The sequence below is a fragment of the Equus asinus genome, chromosome 13, assembly GCF_041296235.1.
Source record: "Equus asinus isolate D_3611 breed Donkey chromosome 13, EquAss-T2T_v2, whole genome shotgun sequence".
NCBI lineage: Eukaryota > Metazoa > Chordata > Mammalia > Perissodactyla > Equidae > Equus > Equus asinus.
The window spans coordinates 53,039,943-53,067,262 of record NC_091802.1 but is presented as its reverse complement, the minus strand read 5'-3'; the positions used below and the strand labels follow the sequence as shown (position 1 = coordinate 53,067,262).

Here is a 27,320-nt window from a genome sequence, read left to right as displayed (position 1 = left end):
CCCTAACACTTCTCAGGATACGAGAACTTCACGGAGGTTCAGATGCCAACAAAGCCATTGGAAGCTGTGATGGCTAACTTTGTGTGTCACCTTGGCAAAGCTATAGCATTTCATCAAACATTTCATCAAACATTAGCTATTTCATCAAACATTAATCTAAATATTGCTGAGAAGATATTTTCTAGGTGTGGTTGACATTTACAACTTGTTGGCTTTAAGTAAAGGAGATTACCTCAATAATGTGGGTGGGCCTCATTCAATCAGTTGAAGGACTTGGGAACAAAAACTAAGGTTTCCTAGAAAAGAAGAACTTCTGCTTCTAGACTGCAGAATCAATCCACACCTGAGTTTCTAGCTTGCTGGCCTGCCCTATGGATTTTGGATTTTCTAGTCCCCGTAATCACATGAGGCAATTTCTGAAAATAAATAAATTTCTTTGTATATATGTATATGTGTGTGTCTATACACATATGTATATGTATTATAAAGCCATATATTTATACATTTTCATATAAAATATATTAAAACATATATTTAAAAATCTATATAAAATGTATAAAAATATAAACTTTAAATATATAAAATTTATTTATACATAAAATGTCCTATTCGTTCTGTTTCTCTACAGAACCCTGACTGACATAGAAACCCAAGAATTAAACACGTATTTAGACAATTTTTAGCAAGAATCTTTTTTCAGCTCATCTATTATAGGAATCCAGACTTGAGTTCTTAATGAAAACAAAAAAAAGGCTGAAGGCAGGAGCTTCTGGCTCGGTGGGGACCCGTGTGGGAAAGGATTTCCTAATCTTAACCTGAAAAGGGAATTTCAGGGTGGAATGGACAGCATCCCAAACCCCAGCCCCGTGCTCCGTCCCGGCCCCAAAAGCCTCAGGGAGAAGTAAACAATTTGGGTGGGGCTTTGTCGGCTTCACGGCTTAGCGTTCTGGGCCTTTCCCCCAAGCTCGGTCATGGTGGTTTGTTTAAAATTAGTTCTTGTTTGCCCTGTGGGGAAGAGAGAATTGCAAAGTCTGGGATTTACTCGGAGCCTTTTGCATTTCAGGTTCTGAGGCTGGATCCCTTGTCTATTTTAAAAGTGGAGAGACGTGGGCCCAAGACTGCCATGTGACCAAACCTCCATCCTCATGCTCAGAACTGGCTAGAAGCCTAAACTGAGTCAGAGGCTGTCACCCTGGTCCAATCTGGGAAGAATCTCCCCTGTCCCAAATAGAGCTCCCTACGTCCCCTGCTGAGATGCTCCAATCTTTCGGGAGAGTTGTCCCTTTCAAGAATGACCTGTAAGCAGCTGCCCCATTGCAAAAGTGTCATCTCAATGCCGTCATCGACCATGAGCACACACTGCCATTTAATTTCACCTTTAGGATTACCTGGCACTTCCTCAGGCGAAGTCACCTTGGAACAAGACACGGGAGGGGTAAGCTTTCCCGTGGGGAAAATGGGGACGGGGAGGGACGATTGAGCTATTAATTGCATATTTGGAAAAGAAGTTCCGGCTCTTTGGGAGTCAACATTCAATCACTGGGGCTGGAGAGTGGAGGGTGCTGATAGAGAGAATTCTGTTGAGGGACAAAGGAGCGTAAAACTGGCATTCATTCACTTCACAAGTGTGTTTTCAGCTGGCATGAAACTTTCTTCGACTCTCGAGTTATTTTCTCTAAATATATTTGCTTTCCCCTTTTCTGTAAAGTTGCTTTTGATTCCAATGTCAGAGTAAGGCTACACCCGGCTGACTAGACACATTGCCTGGTCCCTGTGAAAATATCTAAACTATTCTTGAGTTCAGGGGTCCTGCTGATGGCTGTCCTAAGTGGTCTTGCATTGTGCAGCTTTATTTAAATCAAGAACCATATACCAGGGCCGACTCTGTGGCTGAGTGGTTAAGTTCGCACACTCTGCTTTGGTGTCCCAGGATTCACCCGTTTGGATCCACCACCAGGTCCACCCAGGTGTGGACCTATGCACTGCTCATCAAGCCATGCTGTGGTGGCATTCCACATAGAAGAGCTAGAATGACGTACAACTAGGATATACAACTATACTGGGGCTTTGGGGAGGAAAAAAAAGAGGAAGATTGGCAACAGATGTTAGCTCAGGGCAATCTTCCTCACCAAAAAGCCTAGCTTTAAGAAAAAAATAAAAGAACCATGTCGACAAACCATATTGCAAATATGTGTTGTTGGCTTGGGTAGTTTAAACTCTCGTATGCACTTGCTCACACACAGACAAGCACAGAAACAAAACACTTTGCTACATTATAAACTGAGTTTAGTTACATTCATTTCAATCTCAGCGATGCTTGATTTCTTTGCCAGATATCAATGGTAAGAGCAAAAATGATGAAAAGTGATTGGGCTTTTAGTCACTTGATGATATATATTTAAATCTTTGGTGGGCAATTCAGTCTCATGGACACCAAAAAAGAATGATCCTTGGGGTAAAAATCAGCTTGGAAAGAATGTTAGGATTTTAATACCCCAGATATAGCAAAACAGAAAAAGAAGTTAGAAATAATTAGGAATTTTGCTGTAAGTTTATATTGTTAGAATAAAAGGCCTCCACACAACTGGCATATAGACAGTAGATTTCTGTTCCAATTACAGATAACTATGTAATCTGTTACTCAGTTAAGAAAGTTTATATAGTTTGTGTTCAAACAGATGAATTTGAGCAATGAAAAAATATTGTAACTAGGCATTGATTGGTTACCTACCCAGTGGCCGGTCCCTTCTATGTCTTCCTAACAGAACCCTGATATGCTTGGGGTTTAGGGAAGCAATGAGTCAGGGAAGGTGGGCTAGGAGGATGTAAGGGAGGGAACTTGATTGATCTAAGCCAATCATGAGACTCTTGCACTTCCCTTTGCCAGTGATTGGCTTAGACGTGGGCATTCTAAACTTGGCATATGAAAGATGATGGGAATCTTCTGGAGGCTCTTGGAAAATATTGCACAAAAGGATTCACTGAAATAGCCCTTTCCTTTTTGCCTCGAATGTCACCATGTAGGAAGTAATGATTGAAGCTGCTATGGACAAATTGCAAGCATTAGGAAAAGCCAAGAGACTCTGAGAGAGCCCAATTATTGAGCTGCTCAATTAACCCTTCCTGGAGCCGCCTACTGCATGACTTATTGAGTGTCCTTAGCATTTAACCCACTTTTAATTGGGTGTTTTGTTACTTGCAGCCAAAAACATTCCATTGATACAGTTTGCAATATTAATTGAGAAGAAAAATAAATATGGGTGAAATTTAGTTTTTATATCTTTTTTGGTCCTGAGTAAAAGGTAATGGAGTGACAAAAAGTGGATTGTACTTTTTGTAGCTCTAGTAGCCGCCATGTAGGAATAAAGCAATCTGGAAACCACACATGCATGCATGTGCGTGCTCACACACACACACACGTGCGCCCCCAATCTTTTCTTGAGGTTGATATATTGGAGTTTCCAAGTATTGGTTGTTTCACCATTTACATAAGTAGAAAATTCATGAAGGATCCGAGAGACCCAGATCTAGAATTTTTATAGCTCCTCATATGCAAATATGGTAAGTTGGCAATGCGTAAATGGGTAGGGAAAGGAAGCAAGTGACACTGGGAGCAGTGAGGATGGATAATCGCCAGGGGGAGATCAATGTTCAGCCTTGTTAGGGCTCTCCTATGGCCATATCACTTCCCAAGCTCAGAAATCACATTTTCTAGGTGTGCTTTACAGATGGAAAATTCAAGGCGTAGAGAAGTCAGAACCCGCTCATAGGAACTGAGTGATCCAAGTTCTCAGTGCCCCCAGAGGATTGCCATTCCTGCATGTTACCTCTGGTTTATTTCCTCTCATGAACAAGGAAATGCACACATTCTCAGTCCTCTGAAGACCTGTTGCCTCTTTATGAGCTTGAGTAGAAAAGAAGTCAGGCCATTGCTGGGTCCACTCGACTTGAAACTATGAGTTGGTCACAAGAAAAATGGTTTTCATTTCAATTAACTCAGCCATCTGGACTGCTCAAGGCCTGATAGCCAAATGTAAGGAACCGCATTTGGAAGAGATTAATTTACTTTTGTAGTTTAGTGAAGGGGTCACACGGGTCACTCTCAGGCCCTTGCCAACAGCAGACCAGCCACTGATGGAGATTCTAACTAGATGTGACAGGTCTGGACGTCATGCTTCCAGGTTGCTGCAGGGACACACTTCCTGAAAATCACCTCTGATTTCAAACTTTCTCCTGACAGTCCAGCCTTGAAGGCATTGTATCCATGACATCCACCGGAGGAGCTAAAGAAAACATCCACAGGTTGTGGTGAACAGTTCCAGTCCACCAGTATCCAGTGACTCCTTAAGGACAAGGAAGTGTATGAAAAAGAGTGTCACTGAGCGACCAAGATGGCTCAGGCCCCGCTGCATGGGAGCTGGGCATTTCTGTGGAGTGAGAACACCGCAGGGTTGGGAACCATCTTAAACAACCCCCTCTAAATTGACTAGGGACAAGAAATAAAAAGGCTAGACAGATACAAGTGTAGAGGGAAGGAGACAGCAATGTCAAGGGCCTCCAACTTTCTATCACTTACATTCCACCTCTCTCTTGGTGACACTGCTGAGGTGGTCACACTTAGTCCATGGTGATGCTGTTTCCTCTTCCTTATGGGAGCTGGGGAGTGTGGAAAGAGAATTTTTTTCCGTCTTTCTTTAGACCAAGACAGTCTAAAGTTTTTAAAAATAGATTTTTATAAGAAGAAAAATAAAAAACATATAAACAACATGAAATGGTTGAGTTTCCAAAAGTAATTCCTAGAAAATTAAAATATCACCATAGACTAGCTGATAGGACCAACAAGCTTTTGTCCTCATTTCTCTGGTTCTTGTTTCTGTCCCATCTGGTCTGGGACTTTTTTACTCCTTAGAAACTGATTGGCCTAAGCTGATTAAAGTTACACACGACTGGCATTTTCTCGTTTCTAAGATGTGTATTCTTTGGTGTATATTCTTTGTATATGTATGCAGCATATATGATTAATACACCTTGTGCCCAATAAGGGCACAAACTCCTCCTATGTTGGCTTCTCACTTCCACTGCTCTCCAGATAAATCTGTCCCCTCCTGCTGGGAATTTGTTATTTAGAGTCTAAAGGAATTTGGTGACTGCTGCCATGGAGCAAAATATTGTCTCCCCAGATGGGTTCCATGGAACATTGATCCTCTTTGAACTGGTATTTCATGTTCCACCTAATAACACCTTCCAAAAGTACTGTTCTTAGAGTACTTTGAGAAATGTTGGAGTGATGCAATCTTCTGGTGAGACACAGAGGTAGCATTACTAAAATTGCCTTGGAATATTGGAGAAAGTTTTCGAGAGGAGGTGGCATTTGATCTTGATCCTGAATACTTAGTAAGTACTCAACCAAGAACTTAACTAGAGAAAGAGGCTGATGGCATACTACTCCAGACTATGTTCAAGTATGTGCAAGTCAAAGAACTTGAAATATTGGGGAAGCTTTGGAATGTCCATTGGGGAGGGTACTGGTGAGTGAGGGGTGAAAGAGAAGAAGGGAGGAAGAGTTTGAACCAAAACTTGAAATGTCTTCAATACTGTGCTGGATTTCTTCTGTCTGTCTCTCCAGATCACTCTCTGCCCTTGTCCACTTTGTTCTTGGAAGGACATCAGTGGGTTCCCTTGCCCTCTGGCTTCTGGTTGGATTCACCCAATGGAGAGCCCTGGCAGGAGATTGGAAGAAGAGAGGATAGTAAGGTCAGAGTATTTGCTCCATTGGCTCCTTCTATGAGAACTCATCTTGGGTTGGCTGCTTCCCCCAACGGAAGGTCATTGGCCTTCTAAAGCTGGACAATTCAACTTTTCCTTTAAGGATTAGCTAACTTCTGCCTCTCCTCATCTCTTTGGGTTTAGAAGTGGTAAGCCCTAGGCTACTGCACTGTGTCTTGTGCTTCTCCTATACCCACACCTTTGTAAATAGTCCCTGTGTAGACAAACTCTTCTCAAATTATCCTTTTAAAAATATACCATCTACTTTCTGTTATGGCTCTGACTTATATAAATATGATGCTAATGACTTAGAACATAATATAGACAAAAAAGAGAGCCAGTGAGAACTTTTTGTAAAGGTGTGGTATTACCTGATTTACATTAGCAAGAAACCATTTATTTAGGATGGCTAGAGTAAATCCTTTGGAGAAATAGGAAACAGGATTATTTCGATTTGGGCGCAGATTCTTACTGTCCATGGACCCCCGTGAGATCCATAGATAGAATTCAGGGAGTCCATGAATTAGGATGCGAAAAAAATTACATTTTTATTTTTTCTAACTTTTAATGAAATTTAGCATTTCTTCCGATTATGAATATATGCAATAGTATTGGCCATACCTGGGACATTGTCACCCATAGAAATAGCAGATATTTTCATATCATGCTGCAGTATTGTAAAGATCTCAAAATATTATCTATACTCATCATTACTTCAAAATTTTGATAGTTAATAGACCCACAGCCTATTTGTTATCAGATGTGTTGATAAAGAAGCATATATATCATACATGACAATTTTGTTTTCTAAATATTTGGATAAATTCATTTCAATATAATTTATCTTTTTCATAATTCTACATATTTCAAGTTATGCACTTAAATGTACAATTCTGAGAAGGAGTCCATAGGCTTCAACAAATTTCCAAAAGGGTTCACGGTACTCAAATTGTTAAGAAACTCTGTTCATTCACAGATACTCATTCAAGAAAATATAGCAATGGCTGGGTTTCAGGGATCTCTCTTTCCTAAAAAAAATTACCCTCCACTGCTGAAGGCCTGGATAGTTTCTACATGCAGAGTTTCTGGACTAAATTCTTTAAGGTCAATACATTGATTATATCTAAATCATCTTAAATATTTGACCTGATTCTACTTTTTTCCTCCAATTATTTATGTGTTTCATAAATGAATTTCCCGTTTAGTGTTTGACTCTCAAATGTTGAGAGCCAAACTTGTCAATGTTGGCCTTAATTTTCATTATGTCAACTTAGAAGAAATAACTCACAACTTGGTGTCTCATAACTCACTTCTGAAATATCCAATGAGAAACTGCCAAGCTCTTCACTGCTGTTTATCTTGGTCCCAAGACACTGTCCATGCCCTGGTTGAAGATCTCGCCAAATTTCCTCCAATTTATTGCAAAACCAATTGGCAGAACAATGAGGAAACCTGTTTGGGGCCAGTTTTAGGCAATTGATGGTGCCGCCTCTTTCCCCCGCCCCCACTTTCCACTAATCCCTCAAGTTTCTTCCAGACCTAGCCATTCTTAATAAGAATATAACACCTTGGCATGACTCCAAACATGAAAGAAATACATTCTTCCTATCCTTACCCACTTCTCCCCTCCCCTCTGCTTCCTATCCTTTCCTCAAAACAGATACCCTCCAACACTTACTCCTCTCAGCACAGAGAATAGTCAACCTGGCATTGCAACACTCAGAATAAATCTTATTTTGAAAATGGGTGATTGTGCTCTTATCAAAAAAGGAAATGAGAGATTTCAACCTCTTCCCGACAAGGTGTGAGTCTTTCATAAAGCAGCGAATCTGGAGTATTTCCTGTGTGGTAGATATAAGTGGGAGGGGCTGTCTTGCAAAGCCTATTGAGATCAAAACTAGGAGGTGTCTTTACAGCCTGTTGATATTATAAGTAGTTTTGTACAGATGATGGTGCCTTTCTAATACAGGCCTTGAAGCTCTTTCACATAGACTTTCTATAGTTCTGCTGCATTTTTTTTTTTTGAGGAAGATTAGCCCTGAGCTAACATCAGCCACCAATCCTCCTCTTTTTTCTGAGAAAGACTGGCCCTCAGCTAACATCTTTGCCCATCTTCCTCTATTTTATATGTGGAGCGCCTGCAGCAGCATGGCTTGATAAGCGGTGCGTAGGTCCACACCCAAGATTCGAACCAGTGAACCCTGGGCTGCTGAAGCAGAACGTTTGAACTTAACTGCTATGCCACCAGGCCAGCTCCTAGTTCTGCTGCATTTTTAAGACATAGGAAGGGGTTGAGATTATCTGCTCCCATTTACGGTCTGAAGACTAGAGACTCAAGAAGGTTATGTGACTTGAGGTTATTCAGACAACTAGCAGCAAACCCACAGTGAAATTATTTCCTCTGTTAGACTCTGCTGCCATTTTAAGCTAAGAATATGTTGGACTGGTTCTCAGACTTATCCTTAGGCAGAAAGTAGAAAGACTCTTTGGATATAGTATCTGTTAGGGACACAGGCGGGAAAATAGAAACCACATTAGGTATTTCAACAGAGGGCATTTAATATAGGGGATTGGTTATATAGCTGTTGGAAGACTGAAAAAATTAAATGAGAACAAACAAGGTAACATAGAGATAGCATGTGGTAGAAAAAGCTACCCCCCTAAGACTAGGGGAACACAGGAAGAGATTAGGGCTGTGGAACTTAAGAGATCAGAGAAGGGCCCAGAGGAACTTGGGCACAAACCTCTGAGAAAGAGGTTCTGTATGGCTGCTGATGGCACCTGAGGGGCTTTGAGGAGGGCCTTATGGAGCTGGAATTCAGATCTCTGAGGAGGGAGTAATGTACCCTTGCTGGGGTTTATACCTCTGAGGAAGCTCTTTGAGGCTGGCTCTAGATGGTGGAGGCTGCGTCCACCTGCTGCTATTGGGATGGAGGAAGTGCTGCTGCTAGGCAGCATTAAGAGGAACAGCAAGTAAAAAGGAAGAGGGGGATGCATTCTCCCTTCTCCTGCTTTTGGTCTTTCTCTAGTGCCTCCTAATGACAGAACCTATTAAGAAGCAGCTAGCAAAGATGAAATGTCATTTGCAGAGTATCCCCTAGCACATAGGCAGGGTTTAGGAGATTTTAGAGCTGGCGTACAATAGCTTACTAACTCACACAGGTGTGTAGGACACTTTCAGATTACCAGAAGCTGCACCAGTCACCTGTAGGGACATTTGGTATCAGGAAGAGGCTGATTTAATATGAAGACTCCAGGTCATGTAGGTATGGCCTAGAGCTGGCAGGTGAGTCAATGGGACTTCAGATTTCCTAGGCCTCCTCTCTTGTTTTCATAGTCCTGTTGCTTGGGGCAGAGAGAGTGGGGTTGGTGTGGGAGGAAGGAGATTGCGGCATGCAGAGCTGTGGGCAGTGGCACCAGTGCCCCTTGTCTAGTCACGCAGGTACTAGAAATTTCATAGCAGTCAGCACTAGGCTGACGGAGCTGAGCTGCAATCAGGGGTTAGGCAGAGAGGAAACTGACAGAATATCTGAATGACCACACCAACATCATTTTCATGCAGAGCAATCAGCATACTGGTTGAGAGAAGCACCTGTACCCACTTATGGCTCAGGTTTCTGGAAATATGAGGAGTAGAGAGAATCTTGATAATATAAATCTACAGATTCATGTGCTCATCAAATAATTATGGAGTGTCTAGTATATGCTACCCACCATGCTAAGGCCTGGGGCGGTGAAGATGAATCAGGTAAAGAGGAATCTGTCTCCAGGGGAGCTCAAATATTAGTAATTGTGAGCAATAGAGCATTATAGTCACTTTTTTTTTCTGTCAGAGTGGGAATGGAGTTGAGGGACAGGTGCCTTAACTAGGGCACATCAGAGACAGCTTCAGAGGGCAGATGGCACCTGAGTGCTGACGTAAGGAGGGGCGCTCAGTGGGTGTCAAGGGGAGAAAGAGGAAGCAACACGAACAGAGGTCTAGAGGTATGAACAGCCTGGTGCACAGGAGAAACTGGGAGGGATAGGGTGAGAAGCTGAGGGCCTCATTCAGGCAGCAGCTTCTACCTCCTCTGCTCAAACATGCTGCCAAGTAGCAGCCTGACTGGTTTGGGTTTCACCTGCTGCGCACCTCTGATGAGAGCAATAATCATCACTATACCAGAGAGCAACCAAAGGAAGAGAAAATGTGGAAGATTTGGACAACGCACCAGTGGGATAATCAGCTCTTGGATAATTGAGAGAAGGTGGCCGTGTAAACAGTCTTGATTTACGCGTGAAGGCGGGGCCCAATGCCCTTGGCACCTGCCTTTTTCTAGAACCAATGCATATTTCCTTGTGTTTTTCCGAGGTAGAGAGGGCATGTTGGGACCTTTGTTTGGGGTCTTTTTCACATGTTAGAGTGAAAGAAGGACCCTCAGCATCTGGATATGCAGAGTGTGATATGCAGGTCCCTCTAAATGTGCGGGCTATTAGAGTCAGCCGCTTCCAAGAAGCTGTCCTATGATTTAAGCCACAGCAGTAGCCTCTATCAGCCCCCCTTCCCCACAGAACCTTTGGCTTCCATCTGACCGGCCTTGACACTCAATGTCCAAACACTGATAAAATTGATTTGCCTAAGTGTGGGAAAGTCCTGGAGCATCGATTGTTTCCTCCTCTTCACCCGCCATGCCCTCATATTAGCACTCTCCCAGAATGTACCTTGCTTGTTTGGTTGGAGGAGGTCAAAGCCCTGATGAAGAATGAGTGGAATTCCACAGGATCAGGCCAGTCTTGATAAATGACAGCAGGGGATGGTGTGGGGAGGGGGAGGGGCGCAGGGAATCCGGGAGAACTGATTGGCTTAAAAACAATCAAGCGTCCCCTCCCCTTGTTCCACCAGTCTGTCTGGTGCTTTCAGGGTGACCGAAGGCTTGCCATTCTAAATATTTGGAGTTTCAAAAATCGATCTATGGAATATGTTTCTTCTTTCAAATTAAAAATATTTCAAAAAATACTTTTGAGAGTGTTATTGCTATGCCTCACAGCGCTAGAGCTGCCCAAGCAGGATTGGATGTCATTGTTTTGGGGCTTCTGTTTGTTTTGACACTTCTTTTTCCTTATTGCCATGAGCCTGATCAGTCCATTTTCGGCTGTGAAGAGCCCATTGTCCCCTGCCCTGGGTTCTAGTCTTGCTCTGCCGTGAAATAGCTTGTGACCCTCCCAAACTCACTGTAAAATGAGAGCTTGGTTGGTGGTCTATTATGTTCCTTCCAGCCTTGACTTTTATGATGAACTCCAAGGTACCTCATCAAGTCTGCAGGATAGACGTAGGCAGGTTCTAACTCCAGATGAGCCGTCTGCAAGGTGGTACCAGGATGGGATAGAGAGCCCTCACACTATCCTTTACATCTTCTCAAATCCAGCCAGGGATCACACCATGGAGAATCATGGGGATGATTTTAGTTATTCTGCCATGGGTAGACTGAGATGTCCTCTCTGAAGAAGATAACTCCCCACACTATCAGGCAGTTAGACAAAAACATAGATGCCTCTATTACAAATGCTACTCAGATCTCCTACTTAGGATCAAAGGCGCAGAGAACCTGATGGCTCTTGAACATATGGCCAATAGTCTTCTTGGGAAGGCCTCTCCTAGTTATGGGAAATGTCTTTTTATTGTTTAAGCTTCTGCATAGACCAAGAAGGGACATCCATCTCTGTTACTCCTGGGTTTAAAATCATGCCAAAAGTTTGGCATATAGGATAAATAGGATGGGATTATACTTGTGTACCCTCTATACCTCGAGGATGAAGATTTCTGTCCATTTAGTGCGGTGGTTCTTATCTGGGGACAATTTGCCTCCAGTGGACATTTGCAACGTCCATAGACACTTTTGAACATTATATTGTGAGGATGGCTGCTACTGGCACCTAGTGAATAGGGGCCAGGGTGCTACCGAACATCCTACAATGCACAGGGGAGCCCCATACAACAAAGAATCATCTGGTCCCGAATGTCAATGGTGCCTTGATTGAGAAATCCTGATTTAGTGCCTCTAGAGTAATGGGATGGTGGTGGCTGGCTGGGCTAAAGCTTTCCTGTTGTTTCATGGGTAGACTCAAATTCAATATTTATATTTGGTTTTGCTTAAGGCCGACAAGCCCGGCTGGCTGTGGAGTAGAGGGAAACACCTCTTTTATCAAAATTGGCTTCAAAAGATGTCTATCTCCCGTTTCTGGTGAGTCATCTGTCCATTCACAAGTGTTGGAAGTGGGAAGGAGGCCACTGAGAGACTCCCCAAGGATACGCTAATTGGATGAGGAAACTCTGGAACTGAAGGGAACTTTAATGTCCATTTCATTCATCCCTCTACTTTAAAGCACCAAACGAAGGCCCATCCAAGGTGAGACTGAATTATACAATTTTCAACATTGCTGTCTACAGTCCACACTTCCCCCCATCATTTGCACCCTTTTTGGTGCCTTTTCTTCTGGACACTTTCCCCTCTTCTCTAAGCTACATTCTGGCTACTTTGGATCCCTGCATCTATGGGAGATCACGATCAAATTGGTTATTTCGTGGCTGAATGTCAGCAACTCACTGTGTTATTACTAGCAACTCTGTTAGCCTTTTGAAATGGGGTTCTTGAGGAAAAAGTAATGCTTAGCCCACTTTTCCAATGGTGGAGCCCCAGGTGAATTAACACCTGAAGGAAGAAAACATTGTTGTCTCTGGGTGTCTTTCATCCCTCTTCAGATTTTTGTGTGCAGGTGATCATCTACTCTTTTTTTTTTTGAGGAAGATTAGCCTTGAGCTAACATCTGCTGCCAGTCCTCCTCTTTTTGCTGAGGAAGACTGGCCCTGAGCTAACATCTGTGCCCATCTTCCTCTACTTTATATGTGGGATGCCTGCCACAGCATGGCTTGCCAAACGGTGCCGTGTCTGCACCCAGGATCTGAATCGGTGAACCCCGGGCCTCTGAAGCGGAACATGTGCACTTAACTGCTGCACCACCGGGCCAGCCCCTGATCATCTACTCTTAATAGCTGCCTCATCAGAGGTAACATTCTGAGCACGATATGATATCATCTTCCTCAGAAAAACACCTGAATATTTAACAGGATGGAACCCTCTAGATAATATCACCATATTTGCCTAACTCTGAACTCTTGAATACAATGAAAAAGTATCCTATCTGGATTGTCTTGGAATATCCATGATTTATAGCTGCTAAACTGCAAACTAGTGTAAGTCGCCTGGCATTAAATATGATTTGCCTTTGTGTGTGCCTTATTAGCACTTCTCTAGCCCTCTCTGACATAGAATCCCAGGCTATAGATGAAGGCATGGGTGGGCTGCTCCTCTGGACCCCAAGGTTTGCAAAGGGAAGGAAGGTGGCATCTTCCTGATTAGAGAAAGGCAAGTCAAATGAAGCTCCAGCACCTCCGCCTCTCCCTCCCTCCAATTCCCTAAGGAAAGGCTGGGACTCGGCTCTTGGTTCTCGGTTCCCAGTGATGAACCACAGTCCATTGTCATCTCCCCAGGCCTCCCCACACCTTTTATGACTCTGTTTTAGAGAAAGAACCCCACCCTTCAAAGGCTTGGCTCTATCAATTTTCCCTGCCATATGTCCTTATTAACAAGTTTATGACACTCTTTATCTTAGGATTATGATGTTAGGACTGCCATCAATTAATAAAGCATGCTGCAAACAGTAACTTACCATTTAGATTTTTTTAAAATATGGGAATAACACATATATGGTATTAACCATTTTCTAAGCCAGTCCCAAGGTAGCCTCAATATCAATAAAGAACGTTAGCAGGTCATGTTGATTTCAGACTAGAAATAGACTTACTATGTATTTGTTGCTGTTGGGGTCACACTCCTTGTGATGCTGATTGTTATGAGAACGTATAAAGTAGATTCCAAGGCTGGTGGCAGTAGAGTAGTTACTGACATATTTTAGATGTTTTCCAATTGTCTGTAGTTTGTCATTGTTAGACAAATATGGCTGCTATAATTCCTTCGATGACGGTAATTTAGCAGAGGAACACTATGTATTCAGATATTAGCATTAAAAACATATGGTAAACAGCTAGTTCCATTAAATATTTTCACTGATTATTAAATTATGCTGATTGTAAAATTTTGAGAAATATTGGAAAGTGTAAAGAAGAAAACGAGTATCATTCATGATTCCACCACCCATTTATAATGCTAAATTTTTTATATTCATGTGGATACATTAATGTACAACTATATCACATACATACACACATATAAACAACTAACATACATAAATATTTTGGTAATTCTACGACACATACAATTTTGTATACTTCTATTAACATTAGGCTCTGAGCGTTGTCTCCCACCGGTACAGAATTCTTTATAAACGGTTTTTAAGGATGTCGTGGTAAAGCGTTCTGGGGGCACAGCATCATGTTTCTCACTCTGAGCACTTGCGCAAGTAGGCTGTTTTCAATCTTTCACTATTAACAGAAGAGGGCGGGGAGGAGGGTGCGCTCTGGAGTCAATTATCACTGAGTGGGAAGGCCTGTGAGCAGGTTGTCACATCAAATCCTTGCCCACTTCGGCTTTATCCAGCTGAAACCACTAGAGGATCAGCCCAGCTGGTGCCTGAAGCAGTCTTGACAAGACAGGAGGTATATTAGGCATTCCATCTGCTCTAGGGGTCTAGAATTTGGTTTGTTGAGGGTGGTGAGACCCGAACATCTTCCTGTCCACCAAACCTGTTTTATTCCACCATATTTATTTGCTCATAAGATTGGACCTTGCTTGCCAAATTCCTGACTTATACTCTACTTCCTCCTCCCACTGGAAACTCTGTCCTAAACATTAGTCCACTTGGCTGGGGCCTTGAGCTCCTGGCTGGTTCCTGCTGATCCATTCTCCCTGGGGAAATGCAGTCTATTTCCAACTGCATGGGTCACATGGAAGCACACTGCTGTCATTCTGTCACATTGACTTAGAAATTTTTGCTCCTCTCTCCCACCCACAAGAACCAACCTTCTTGAGCATTTACAGTATTCCAGATCAAGGTCAAATTTTCCATTCCTCTTTGGAGTTTTGGCCACTTCTCATCCCAAAGTACTGGCCCTGGGGCTGGACTGACCCATCCGTTTTGAGCCCACCATTCCTAGCATCCTTTCTTCATCATTGGCCAATGCCACTGAGTTCTTAGCCTGCTCACGTCCAAGCCAGCTCACAAAACAATACCCTCTGGTGTATTTCTGGCTATTTCATGGCTGTGAGGAGAAGCAGCAGCTGGCAGAAAACATATTAAATAGACCTGGGTCCTCTGGGAATCACAGAGTTAAGCATTCCCACCCCTTTAGCCACCTTTCACATTTGATTGATTTTTTTCGATTGGTTGTTTGCCTGACCTGATCAGAGAGTTTGGGCAGCAGTTTCTGTTGACACTTTATTTCACTTTGGGTAAAGTTTAAACATGACTTATCACAACTCTGACACATCTGGAAGGCCATGTTTAGCCCCGTTCCTGTTCTCTACCTCTTTCAGTTATGAGAACATAGGGTACGAAGGCATTTTTCATACATCGGAAGCAAGTTCATTGGTTTGGATCTTTTTGGAGAAAAGGCTTAGACATTCCAGGTTATAATCACTGCTAGACATTCCTTCTCTTCTGCTCTAGAGTTAAAAACTGTCATATTTATTTCATTTTCCACAGGTGAAAAGCATCCATTTCTTGGAGAAATGCCACTGTGAGATTGCAAGTCCCAGGACCAGGACTTATGTGTCTCTTTTTCCAGCGAAGTGGCTAAAGGTCTGGAGCTGAAGTTGCAAATGCCATAGTGTCCTTGAATCTCAAGTCTGGACTGAAAAAAGTTCTTAAAGGTCCCCTGGTTCAACCTTCTACTTAACGTGGAAATCCTTTCTACCACATCCCTGCATGGGAATCACAGGTCTCTGTACCTGTCTAGCATAGTCCACTTGGGGGGTTATTCTCCTAATTAAAACATCTTTCTCTTACTAAATGGGAAATTACCTCCAATTTCTATTCACCCCATATTTCTTCAGTTCCTACTATGTGCCAGGCATGCTGCTAGGCCCATGAGATATAAAGTTGGATAAATCCCAGGATTTACCTTTAAGGGGTTCAGAGTGGAGCAATGGAAATGGTCACAGAGTATGACGCACAAAGTTCCTGGGGGACATGGGGGAAGAATGCTGAGTTCTGCTAGTGGAGGTGGGAGAAGGCTTTGTAGATGATGGGACCTCAGAACCGAGCCTGGAGAAGTAGGGTTGGATTTCACTAGGAACATATGGACATTAGCAATATAACTCTCCAGCGAACCAGGAGAAGCAGGGCCTGGGCAGCGTTGAATTCAAGAAATATTGGGAGGTGGGACCACAGGCTTTAGTGATTGTTGTATCTGGAGGGTGACAGAGAACATTGTTGCAAATTCTGCAGTTCCCTGAACTCAGTTCCCCTGCTGCCCTAGGAGTCTTCTCTTCTCTGGCACTCAGTTAGTTTACCACAGACCACATGCTTTCCAGAACCTGCAACATTCTCATCACCTCTCTTAAAACACAGTGGTTTTTTGGGGCCTCTCTTAGATGTGGTCACCAGACTCAAACACATCTACCAAAAGATACATAACCAGGGGAGAATACAGTATCTTTTTAAGCGAACAGGACTTTTCTTCTCCTCTCAATTCCATGTCCCGTCATTCCCTTCCCTCATGCCCAGGGGAGGACCTTTCCCCTTCCTAAGTCTCAATTTGTTTATCAGCACCATCTAGTCAATAGAGCACACGATCACTTAAACGAAAAGTGAATAAAACTGGGTTTTGAACATTCATTTGTTCAGTCAGTAAGAATTTCTGATATTTATAACGCGCAAGGCATTATGAGCATTGTAATTAAATACCTCCTACGCACCAGACACACACGCTGTAATGATGGGTAAATTTCAGGATTTGCCTTTAACAAGTTCAGTCTAAATATCTAAATATCTAAAAAGATGTTTAAAACAAGTTTTTTACCAACAAATGACTTATAGTCTAGAAGGCAAGGACTGCCAGCCAGCCAGACTTTCATTCGTGTTGTAATAATACGTGACATGCATTGAATTCTTCTAAGCGCTTGACATGAATCAACTCACTCCATCCTCATAATAACACTATGAGGCTGGTAGATACTCTTACCAAGATTTTCATTTCACAGAGGAGGAAACTGAGGCACAGTAGCTCAAGGTCACACAACTAAAAATAAGGGAACCAGGATTCAAATGCAAGAATTTTGCCTCCCGAGTCTGCACCCTTTACCAGCATGTTGCATAATCTCTTACAAATAACTAAGATATAAATTAGAAAGAGAGAAATGTCACGAGAAAGAAAGCGAGGAGAAGGTGGCCCTTTTTGATTGCTTTGTAAATGATTCATCCCCACTGTGGGCTTCTCTCTGTGTGCTTCCTGGTATGGGGGAGGGAGGGCATAACCGCCTTTCCTTGTGCATCTCTTTGCTGCCATCTGTAATTTACAGCGGGGGCACAGAGGAGGGCCTCACATCCAACTGGACCTTGGTGTTAAAGTGATAATGTTTTATGCTTTTGCTTTTAGCAGGTGACAATAAAAAATCAATGGATTATAATTACAGGACCTTGAAGTTTAGCGTTGCCCCAGATGGTAATGAAAATTCATTTATGGTATGACAACCACAGATTAGCGATTTCTCTCTCCTCAAATAGCAGGGCGGTTTATGATGCTGCTGGTTTGCTACCTCTTACAGAAGGCACCAGATCGTGTGCCAGGTTGCCCCAGTGAGTAATAGTCTGGTTTTATTGTATGGGATAAATCAGTCACATAGACGTCTTGCGTTGGCTTAATGAGGCTAGACCAGCGAGCGCCAAGCTTGGGAAACACTTGTTGGTCAACAGCCTTGAGTGCTGACAGAGGGCCCTGGAAGGGCTGAATTTGGAGTGACTACTCAGCAGCTTGCTTGCAGGTGGGCGGGAAGAATCTGGGGTCTGGTTTGAGAACTGGCTTTCAAGAAGACCGAGTTCTAAAATACAGGGAGCTTTTGCGCATGACATCAGTAATAAATGAAACAAACCAAAACCAAAATCAAACTAAAAACAGTCTTTTTTTTTTTTTTCCAACTGGTAGTCCTTGTCATCTCCCCATGCAGTGATGGCTTTATCTGGGGATGGGGCAGGGCGTAAGGGGAATGGATTACAGAATACTACAATGGCCTTCCGGAGGAAAGCATTCTGCTTCTCTATGGCTAACATGGCTTTGCATGTGGGGAATTGTTTTGGCACACTATTTAGTGTCTCCCTGTCTTTTCAAGCTCCCAGATGCTGCCAGAGCCAGCCTTTATTGCTTGAGCTAGGGTCATGGCAGAGGAAATTCATTACAGTTTCCCTCTGCCCTTTGCACCCCGGCTTATCTCTAGATGAGTTAGAAGATTCCTCTGAATATCTCTTGAGCGTTTTCCAACAGGGACAAATTGAAGACCATCAGGAACGTCTTCTCTCTAGGGTGAACCCTCCTGCCTAAATGTACCATGAAGCTATTCCATTTGCATCCCTCTGTGTGTACAATTAATGAGACTACCGTGCAGTAAAGTAACCACAAGAGGCTGTGTCAAGGGTGCTGGGGCAGAGAGAAGTAGGGTCAGAGAGAAGGTTCAGGTGAGCTCCACTATTTGGATTCTCTATTTCAGAGTCAATCATGTCTTGCCTTTTGGAATGCAGCCATAATCTCTTAGGAAATTCTGGAAGAGGAAGCCTTGAAGACTTGCTGCCCCAGCTAACGCATTTCATGTTTCTACTTTGTTCTTTCCCTTCCAAGACTTAGACTTAACAGAAAAAAACAAAGGTTTCACTTCTTATGTCAGAAGACAGAAATTTATTGACATCCAAGCAGAAGGGGGCCCATGGAGATGTAAGAAAGCACTTCATCACAGGGACCGTGATGGTGTATCAGTCAGGGCTGTTATGGTGTGGTAACAAACAACACCCCAAACATTTTTTAAACTGTTTAGTATAAAATAAAACACAGAAACAGAAACCCACCTGAAACAAATATTTATGATATTTCTATAAAGCTAACATCCTTGTAACCAGCACTCAAGTTAGGAAATGGAGCTTAGACAGGTACCCAGAAGTCCTCTCACATACCCCTGCCCTCCTCTCCCTCTGAAACTAACCACCTTCCCCACTTTTATAGTAATAACCCCTGAATCTTACTGGATTAAAACAATTAAAATTTATTTCTTTTGTTTTTGGTGAGCGAGATAGGCCTTGAACTAACACCTGTGCCAATCTCCCTCTATTTCGTATGTGGGATGCTACCACAGCATGGCTTGATGAGCGGTATGCAGGTCTGCGCCTGGGATCTGAACCTGTGAGCCGCAGGCTGCCGAAGCAGAACATGCAAACTTAATCACTATGCCACCAGGCTGGCCCCTAAAATTTGCTTCTTATTCCTACTATGTATCTATCACCAGAAGCTGAGGGTTTGGCTCCCTTGTCATTGCATCCTTATTCTGGGACCCAGGCTGACAGAGCTTTCTGGAACATTGCCAGTGAGCATGGCAGAGGGAACAGTGTATCCTGGGGAGACACACACTGGCTCAGCCTGGAAGTGGTATACATTACCTCTGTTCATAACTCACTGGCCAGTGCAGGCCCCGAGGGCCCACCCAACGTCAAAGCCCAGGAAATGTCATTCCTCCATGTGCCCAGAAGGGGGAGCTGAGGACGGAGAAGGAATATTTGACAAACGCCACTGAAGTTGGCTGCAGTTCTGGATTTGGACTCTGGGTTCAGAAGTTCTACCAGTGGCTAGCTGTGTGCTTTGGACTAGTAACTTTTTAAATACTCAGTTACCTCATTTATAAAATTCATCGAGTTCTGGTGAGACTTAAAGTCATGCTTTAAAGCCTTAGGATAGTGCATGGCAATCACAATCTCTGCTCAGAGCTTATTGTGAAAACTGTTTCAACGTCCCCCGTTCAGGTAAGATGTTCAAGATGGAAAGAGAGTCCCTCCAAGCTCCATCTATGCCGGGGTGGGGGAGGGGCAGGTGACCCCACGTGTGAACACGAAGTGACAGAGCTAGGGGCCGTCTTGGAAGCACCTTGGAGTCCTTCTATTTTCCACTCCATGACCTATTAGTATGAGGTGGGGGATGGAGGGCGGTAAGGAAAGGAAAGACGAGACATCCCATTGCTAGGTCCCTTTGGGGTTTCTATTTTGTTGTTGTTATTGCTTCAGGATGTTGATCTTTCCCCCTTTTTTGGATGACAAGAAAGTGATTCATGTTCAGGGGAGGGATCCCATCCCCTCTTTCACTGACAGCGAAACTGTCAAAAAGCCCATCCCTATAAACACTAACCTGGCAAAGGAGACCGAGCCTCCATATGGAAAATCAAAGTAAGGGATCTGGCAGGGAGTTGCAAAGATGGTTTGAATCAGAGGCAGAGACAGCCTGTGGATATTGGGATGGGGGCTCGGGGGCTGTCTGCACCCTCGTGCCAAGATGGCTGGGAACCTGGGCCAGTGAGTTTCCATTCGCTGGGAAAGGCAGGCCCTGTCTGCGCTGGAAGCCAGATCGGAGCAGGTCTCTGGTTTAAATTCGGCTCATCGGAGGGTCCTCCGAGCTAATTGGGACGGAGCCGGACTGTGTTTTCTTTCCTGCTTAATAACAAGGAGAATTGCTTACAGCTCTGGACTTTATTAGGGGGAATTTGACATTGTTTTGTTGGACAGAGGCTCCGTCCAGGGAGCTAATCTCTCACACCTGTTTGGCTTTGTTAAAGAGCCAAGGGGCCCTGGCCTGTTTGCTATTGGTTAAGGCAGAGACTGATATAAGGGGAAGAGAGGAAGGGACAAGAGAGAGGATGGGGATTTCCCTCCTCGCTCCCAATTCTAAAAATCTAGTGCTGAAGATGATACAGATGCCAGTGACAGAGTTAATAAATATGATGTTTGCATCTGGATTAGATCCATCCAACAGCGTCAATTCTCTAAATATTTATTAAGCATCTACTATCTGCAAGGCACTGTCCTGTGCCAGCAGCAAGCAAGAGAGGCAGAGTTCCTGCTCTTTGGGAATTTATACGCTGGTCATCTCAAGAAAAAATTGGAACCTCTCTCATGATTCTAGGAAGCCGGGTTGCTGGGGGAAAGGGGTTCCTCTAGGAAACGTTGCTGGCTCCTTGCCTGTGACTTTTCTTTCTCTGGACTCACTTCCAACGTTACAGGCTATTTCACAAGCCTGGGGAACCTTGCCCTTTATCCTTTGGGGGAGGTTTATCCTCATTAGTGCCCCTAGAATAGTGGTAATTGGGACCTGAAGAGAGTATATGTGGGCATATAATATATACCTGTGGGAGAAGGGAAAGTCCCTCGTCCCGAGGAAGGAGCATAGGACAAACCCAGGGCCTTTTGGTTACTAGTCACACATTCCCTCTTCTGGCTACATGGCTGCTGGCAAAGCAGGAGTCTATCAATGCTGGAGCAAGAAGCTGGTTGAAGAGCTGAGAGAATAGCAAAAAGGTGCTGACTCTCTTGGTGGAGAAGGGAGGCATCCCGCACAGCCAGCTCTTGACTTGAGGTGTCTGGGTTTGAATCTTAGCCAGGTCCAGCTACGTAATGCATGGGGCCTACTGCACAATGAAAATTCGAGGGTTTGGCCAGGAAAGAAGTCATGGGCCCACAGTCCAGACCCACAGTGGACACATGACCTCAAAGAAACGGCAACGTCTGTTTCAGGACGTGCTCAGAATCTGGACTGGGGATGGGGGAGAGGCTCTCCTCCCTCCCCTGAGGTGGGAATGGCTGGGGCCCTCTCCTCTGCGGAAACCCAGGGCGTACACTGGACCCTATCTCTCTGTGTCCGGGCCCCCGCTGGGTACGGAAGATTATGACCCAACAGGAGCTTTTCCTTGTCTACAGGACCCAGGTGCTGCCCCCGGTGGTGCTCAGTGGTCAGGGGCAGGGATGGTGAAGGGGAGGACAGGCAGGCCCGGAGCAGCAGGGATGGGAGGCAGGTGGCCAAGAACCCCTCCCAGGAAGGCCGGCAGGCACCGAGAGGCAGGACCACATGTGAGCAGAGGCCCCAGGCCTCCAGGCATGCTCCATCTGACTTTACTTACAAAACACAAATGCAAAGATAAAATTATTAAGAATCTTAAGACAGTGCCTGCAGAGCATTAACCCCAAGCATGGGCCCTTAGGGTCCCCCTGGGCTATTGCACTGGCCACACGCCCAGGAAGGAGCCGTGATCTCAGCTTCACCTCTTATGAACAGTGAAACCTTGAGAATGTTACTTAACCTCCTTAAGCACAAATTTCATCATCTAGAAAGTTGAGACGATGAGAGTACCTATCTCAAGGGGATGTTGTAAAACAGTTAAGACGATAGTAGCTTTGAAGTGCTCAGAGCAGTGCCTGGCACTCAACACGCACTGTTAGCCACTACTGTGCTTCTAGATTCCCCTGCCTGCTTTTCTATGGTGCCATGGATGCTTAGAGCCTCATTTTCTACTACCCGGTTCTACTGAGGGGCCCCCACTCTTTCTTTTTGTCCTTTTGTGACCAGGGACAGGAGATTGCAAGGTATCTGGCCAAGCTTCAGGAGGAGACCCACAGTGTAGAACAGGGGCCCCTGTGCCCCCAATACACACACACTCACACAGGCACACACACCCCCCCAGCACTCACACAGGCACACACACACACCCAGTACTCACACAGACACACACACACCCCCAGCACTCACATGGACACACACACACACCCAGCACTCACACAGGCACACACACATCCCCAGCACTCACACACACCTAGCAGTCACACAGACACACACACATCCAGCAGTCACACAGACACACACATATACCCAGTACTCACACAGACACACACATGCACACCCAGTACTCACACAGACACACACATACACACACAGACAGCTGCGCATACAACACTCACACACAGACACACACACTCAGCACTCCCACAGACACACACATACACAGCACTCACACACAGACACGCATACCCAGCATTCACACAGACACGCACTCCGTACTCACACAGACGCAGACATACACACACACACACAGCACTCACACAGACACACCGAGACATACACTGACCTCATGAACATTAAATGCTAATGCAGATTTTTTGAAGCCCTTCAAGGAGACCAGAGTTCTTTGGTGGTGCTTTAAGGATCCCCGTGAGCAGACGGCCGTTGCAACCATACCTGGCCACCACGCGCTCACTATCCTCGTTCAACCACAGAATCTTTCCTCTTGGTCTGAATTATATTTTGCTGTTTCATAAAGGATTTTCCTTGAAAAAATAAAAAGGGTCTGCTTTTCTAAAAAAAAAAAGTATGGAACCCAGCACTTTAGTCAATGGAGCTGTGGGACCTGGGCTCCGCCACAGCTGTTTGTCTCTTGGGGTTGATCCTCTGGCCAGGTGGCTGCTGACCCTGGGGGCAGAGGCTATAAGTGGGCCGGCAGACAGACCAAAACCTGGACTCAGACATCGTCGGTTCCTTGCCCAAGGAGATACGGCCACAGACTGTGACTGAGGTTGACAACAATACTTTCAGATTCCCAAATGCCTGCTTTTCCCACTGCACTGCCTCCTTGCTTAAACTCAGGTCTGAGAGGGATGGAACTTTCCAGAAGAGCTGCTCCAAAAAGGGTATTTTGATCCTCCCTTGAGAAACACTGGGCTGGGAATCAGAAGACCTGTGTTCTAGTCTTACCTTAGTCACCCTCAACTGTGTGACTTTGCACAAACTACATAAGCTTTTTGAGCCTTAATAGGCTCCTTTGTAAAGTGGGAATTCTCTTTGTCTTGCCTTTATTATAAAGCTCTGATGAGGCTCATATGATATAGTTTGTGCAAAAGTCCTTTTGGAAACTGCAAAACACCACCCAGATGTATGAAAATTTTAAGGGCCGGCTCTTGCCTCCTTTACTTGTCCTCTCATAAGCTTTGTTCTTAGCAGCTCTGACGAAACAGCATGGCAGGTGGGAATAGCTCATACTGTGTCATTTTCCTACCAATAGGCTTCGTTCATTGTTTTGTGATCTGCTTCTATGAAACCAAAGCTAAATGATGAGCCAAACACATATACACATATTCATATACTTCTATTTAATTATCATCCTATAAATCATTAAAATCACCCCCTTTCTTTATATGCGATGATGGCATTTGACAGTGGTGTCCTGGTAAATGTTTAACAACCAGCTCTCTAAAAAGAATGTATTCATGTTTTTCCATACACAAGTTTATCATGAATTGATATAAAGGCTGTGTAGCACAAATTTGCCAATAATTATGAAATATGCAATACCTTTTACGGTGAATTCTGTATACCTAATTGGTCCTCGAAAAATATTTCACTGACTTTTCTTTTGCAGCTGATGAAAGAGTATAGTTCCAACATGAATGCTGGAATAAGATGTTTTTATTTTTGTTTTTGTTAAGGAATAAAATGAAAGAATGAAGACGTATGTTGGAACCTCACTTCTTAGTCAATGATGTAATTTCTTCACCGACTCAGAGAATAGTTTTTGATGCTGGAAGACTATTTCCTTCATATTTTTTTTTTGGCTACTCACAGTATAACAACTATAGACGTGATATACTGTTATGTGGATTATTAATATTTTCTTCATCATTCTCTTAAAACTACACAACTAGAAAACTGTAAATCAAACCTTGACTTGTAGCATTTGTAGATTTCCATGGTGTTGATGTTTCCACCATGGCCAACTTTAAGCTAAAATGTGAGATCATTGAACACAGAGTGGGGCAGAGCTAGGCATCAGTCACCATTATACAGTGTTTCCGCCATATAGACACGATAGACATAAATAACCCCGACAGCATAAATAATAGTAAAACATTGTCAAATAGTACGGAAGTGATAAGCTTATTTTCCTATGTTTTTAATGTAATTTATTTAATTGTAAGTTCATAGAATTTAACTTTTAATAGTGGCTGCCTTTACCAACTGGCTCACAAAATCATGTCAGTTTCGCAATCGGCCCCTATTAGTGCGTGTGAGCTGGCTCCAGCACACCACACGTTTGGTTTTCTCTTCCTTGTGAACCTGGAATGTTTCAACACTCAAAAAGAGTTATTTAGTCCTTATTTGTGCTAGATGCTGGGGACTCAGTGATACAATCCTTGTTGTCATGGAGCTTACAGCCTTCTTGAAAAACAAGTAAATAGAATAGCCATTTAGAAAACTCAGCCGTTTTCTGAGTGTGTATTTGTTTTTTAATTGCGAGAGAGAGAAAAACCCTGTTGGGTGTTCTAGTGTGTATTGGTCCCATTCTTATTTCCCAGTTACCTTGTATGACTGGCTCTCTCTGTCGTTGCTCGCCAGTTTTCTGGCTAAAACCTCTTTCTCATAATGAGGAACTTTGGCTAAGGAGCATGGAGGTAAGGACCACGAGGTTTGGTCTTCAGTTGGCCTTTGAAGTTTGACTATGACGGGCATGCGCCCCACCCGCCATCCAGAGCAGAGATCGTCCAACACCTCATGATTTGGCTGGACTATAGTAATGCCCCTTCCTTTGCCCCCAGGACTTACTCCTGGGACTTCCACCCTGTTCCATGGGCAAGTGCAAATTCTGGATCTCAAGCAGAAATAAACGCATGAATAACAATGATAAAATGCCCACTTACCCTTTGTTAAGAATAAAATAAGAGTTCACGTTGAGAGGGCTTCCTCATTTTGTAGATTCCCCTCAAATCAGGGACTTTCCAAGCAATGGTCGCACCTCTGCTTACGTGAAAAGGTGTAGGGCTCTGAGAGTATTGATCATTTTGTCCAGGAATGGATGGCTGTGTGTGCACACACACGCGTGTGCACGTGTACGCACACGCAAAGAGAGAAAGACTCTCTTCATGTACGAGCAGAGATTGTCCATCAAAAAGAGCTAGCAGTGAGCTCTCTGTCATCATTCGTAATAGCTCCTGAAATGAGTTGGGAAACTTTAATTATGTTAGTGCCTTATTTTCAGCTCCTGTTATCTTTTGAACTCCTGGAGGGTGGGGGAATGGCTTACCCCGCAGCCTGGGCTTTTTCTAAAGAGGCTTTGTCTCTCTGCCCAGGTATTAAGTTGGTGGCGCAACAATCATAGGTACGTTCGGGTCGCTTTTCTCCCTCCGCCCCCCGCAAGCGCCGTCCTGGGTCTGAATGTGGGCCTGTGTTCTCTGGTCCACCGTCCTCAGGCCTGCACAGGGGACTGAAAGAGAATGGGCCACAGGAATGCACCCAGAACAGAGCCAAATTGTTCAGGCTGCGTGAAGAAGAAAGAAAAACCGGGAGGGTAGGGGCAGGGAGAAGAAGAAAAGCTTTCCTTGTCGGTTCAATTTCTCCGGAGATATTTGGAGGATAACACAGCAATTTTTTTAGCGGGGGGGGGGGCACTGGGGGAGCGAAAAAGAGAGAGCCGAGTTTTATCGGCACAGTGGCCCATACAGAAAGGTGACATTTGAGAGAACAATTGCTAGGTTGTTTGGTCACATTCGCTGCTATGAATGAAGCTTAAGAAAAGCTGTCTTTGGATTGCTACTAATAGTCATCTTGATCATTCCTGCGCCCTCTCTCTCAGTTCCCTTATGAAATAAGGGCACACGGGTAATAAACAAAGCACTATAAAAGATCAGATGGAGGTGTTCTGTGGGCTCACTCCATGTCGGGAGCAAGCATTCTGCACACCACCGCGGGTGCTTTCTGCTCCCAAAGGTGGTTCAAGAGTGAGGACTAGTGGCCGAGTTAAGCTAGACCCCTTTCTCCCTTGATACAACCTCGCTGAATTTGTCAGGGCCGTGTCCTTGGTCAGCTAAACCACACCTGACGACCGAGGGACAGGAAAAGATGGCAGAGTAGAGACCCTTGGATTTGCTCTTTTGGATTTTGGATTTTGACCTGGCTTTATCAATCCTCAAGCCAGATCCAGGTGAGTGGCTGCCTGGGTTAAACAGCTGTTTGTCAGTAGAATCTGACTTTTTCCACAACTTTGACAGATGATTCCCTCATGGTTCTTATTTCTTCTTCTCTTGCCGTGGTTTAGTCTCTGGTGGTGACCTGCCATTTCCCGGCAGAGGCCTGTCTGGCTGTCCGCTGTGTGAGAAGCCGGCCAGCTCTGCCAAGGAATTGTACTGATGTGTAGGAATGAGCTGAGTGGGCTCCTTTGATTTGGGGGGATAATTAGCTATGGGTATACGGAAATGGGTATGAATGATTTTTCTCCCAACAGGCAAGCTTTCTTGCCATGAATCTTTTTATTTCTGGCCCAGCCTCTAGCTTCTGCCTTCGTCTCCTATATAATTCTCCCTGCTTTCAATTTGTGAGATTAACCATAAATGAACAGGGGACCTGTTGGCCTTGTCTGGTTTCAAAGACAAGAAGCTTAGGCAAGTCCACAGCGGGCACCAGCTATGGATCTGGTTTCCTCCTGTGAGTCGCTATGCGGTGCCCTCATCTAGAAAGTTCATCCACATGCAGGTGCTGGTGAGCTGGGTTCCTATAGGCC

The 27,320-nt window shown here is 44.2% G+C and overlaps 1 long non-coding RNA gene across 5 annotated transcripts in view; it reads left to right on the top strand.

The window, feature by feature from the left end:
- LOC106830240 (uncharacterized) overlaps positions 1-27,320 on the top strand; it is a 106,618-nt gene that overhangs the window by 31,783 nt on the left and 47,515 nt on the right. For 3 of the 5 annotated variants that reach the window (XR_011493923.1, XR_011493924.1, XR_011493927.1), the window contains exons 2-4: positions 5,627-5,754; positions 11,899-12,149; positions 15,463-15,558. This is a non-coding gene — a long non-coding RNA (uncharacterized lncRNA). Of the gene's footprint in view, positions 1-4,240; positions 4,303-5,626; positions 5,755-11,898; positions 12,150-15,462; positions 17,390-27,320 lie in introns of those variants that run through there. The other 2 variants (XR_011493926.1, XR_011493925.1) reach the window with 2 other exon arrangements.